The sequence below is a fragment of the Lycium ferocissimum genome, chromosome 11, assembly GCF_029784015.1.
Source record: "Lycium ferocissimum isolate CSIRO_LF1 chromosome 11, AGI_CSIRO_Lferr_CH_V1, whole genome shotgun sequence".
NCBI lineage: Eukaryota > Viridiplantae > Streptophyta > Magnoliopsida > Solanales > Solanaceae > Lycium > Lycium ferocissimum.
Window position 1 is genome coordinate 2,701,288 of NC_081352.1, and position 2,523 is coordinate 2,703,810.

Here is a 2,523-nt window from a genome sequence, read left to right on the forward strand (position 1 = left end):
AAAGGGGGTATTATACGAAAAGCGTGTCCCCCTCATTTGTCGGGGGGCCCACTTTTAAATTCCCTCTATTGTTCCTTAGGCTTTTTGTATATATCGTAAAGTTCTTGGTTATCTCAGCCAAACAAAAAATTTTTTTTTAACTAAACCCTTGCCCCGTTGTTTTTCCTTCTAAAATTTTAAAAGTGTTTTTCTAAAATGTTTATTTTTCTTCAAAAACCAAACTTTACAATATTGAAGGTCTTAAGGACGAAAACGACGACTATGGCTCTATGATGATATGATGATAATGATGATGCCAGATTTGAGAAGAAGTCTATGATGAGAATGCCAAGGATATGTTCTTACTACGAATATGACGATATGAAATGTTAAGCTATTTTTGAATAATGACTATTTTCAAAGGTTTTAAAGTAAATGAATGATGCCTTATGATCCTGTCTTATGATTTCTCATGAAGTTACTCTTCATTGATAGTCTCGCCTTATTATTAGTTCTTTCAAGGTGAGATGAAGTGCCCGTGGTTATTCCATAATAAAATAGGAGGTTTTACCGACCTTACGTCACTCCGATAGCGTTATAGCTTTTCTTTGGGCTCCCTTGCATGCTATGGTATATGTATATATATATATATATATGTATATGGGGAAGATGGGGAGCGAGCGACCTAGACGGCTGGGTTGCACACGGTACATGTAGCCGTATCTATCATGATATCATCCGGACGCGGGACATATACATCTACATTTGTGGTTAAATGGATCGGCGCGACGCCTCGGCAATGCATGTTACATGATATATTTTACATATACATGAAAGATATTTATCAAGAACGACTTAGCATGCATGGCATCCGCCACTGGTGGCACACGCGTATACGGGTTACTCCTTGCGTCCTATGATACGGTACGTGCCCATATAGTTATTACTCGTGCATAGGTTACAGTTTTATACGTGACATGTTCCATATGTACAGGTTCCAGGCCCACAAGATATATTTCACATGTACCGATACGAGCACCCATGATATGTCTCATATGTACGAATACTCTCTTTCATGATATGCTCTCTGGCCCTTTACTATGTTGTTCTTTGTCATGCCTTATACTCGGTACTGATGCTCGTCTTGACCCCTCTTCTTCGGGGGTTGCGTTTCATGCGCGCGTGTACTCCGGATGGATAGCGGCCGAGGATGAAGATGTTTCGCAAAGTTGGCAAGCTCCGTTTGCTGCGGAGTGTCGCCGAGTCGGCATGCTTTACGCTATGATGTCAGATTCGAAGTTAGAGACTTTGCGAGACGAGTCGTGGGTATCGGAAGTCGGTCGTCGGCGGCCACTGTCGATGTGTCAATTTGTACCATGATATAGGTTCTACGTGAATTCTGATTTTTATTAAATTTGAAAACGGTATTATGTAATACGTGATTATTTGGTTTAAGGTTCGACACGAGAGAAAAAAAAATTATGCATGGAATAAGAGTCGGAGGGTTCGCTCGGCCCCGAGGTAGGGGGGTCGGGTGCCCGTCACGCCTGTCAAGATTGGGGTGTAACATTTATGAGAAGAATTACCCTACCTATGATTTGGAGTTATTGGCCGTCGTCTTCGCTTTGATGATTTGGAGGCACTATTTGCACGGATCCATTTGAGGTTTTCACCGTTCACCGTAGTCTTCAACATGTGCTTACCCAGAGAGATCTTAATTCCGGGCGCGCTTAGATGGATGGAGGTCTAAGGACTATGTCATCTTTAATGTACCACCGAGAAAGCCAATGTGGTGGTTGATGCCTTGAGTCGCAGCTAGTGAGTATGGGAGTTTAGCTCGATTGATTGTTTTTCGACGTTGTTGGCCATAGAGTTTGAACTGCGGCCACGGTTCGTTCACTGTGATATTCGCCCAAAGCGAGATTTTGTCTTGTGTAGAGGCGAGGTCATCCTTATTGGATCGAATCAGGACTCATCAGTTTGAGGATACTCAGTTGAGCAAGATTAGAGATAGAGTTTTGGTGTGTGAGGCCAAGGAGTTCGTGATTGATTATGAGGGCATTTTGAGAATTAAGGGGCGCGTGTACGTTTCTCGTGTTGGTGATTTGATTCAGTTGATCTTGTCTAAGGCTCATAGCTCTCGCTATTCCATTCATCAGGGGGGGACTAAGATGTACCGTTATTTGAGACAGCGCTATTGGTGGCATCTGATGAAGAGAGATATAGCTGATTTCGTGGCTAAGTGTGGTAATTGTTAGCAAGTTAAGTATCAGCACTAACGACCGGTGGTGTACTTCAGAGGATGTCCATTCCTGAGTGGAAGTGGGAGAGGATTACAATGAATTTTGTTGTGGGTCTTCCGAAGTCCCTAGGTAAGTTTGACTCCATTTCGGTGATAGTTGATCGGTTGACTAAGTCCGCTCACATTGGTCCAGTCCAGATTTCCTATACCGCGGAGAAGTTAGCCCAGGTGGATATTCGGGACATTCTGGGATTGCATGGGATTCCTATTTCTGTTGTATCTGATCGAGGTACTATCTTTAT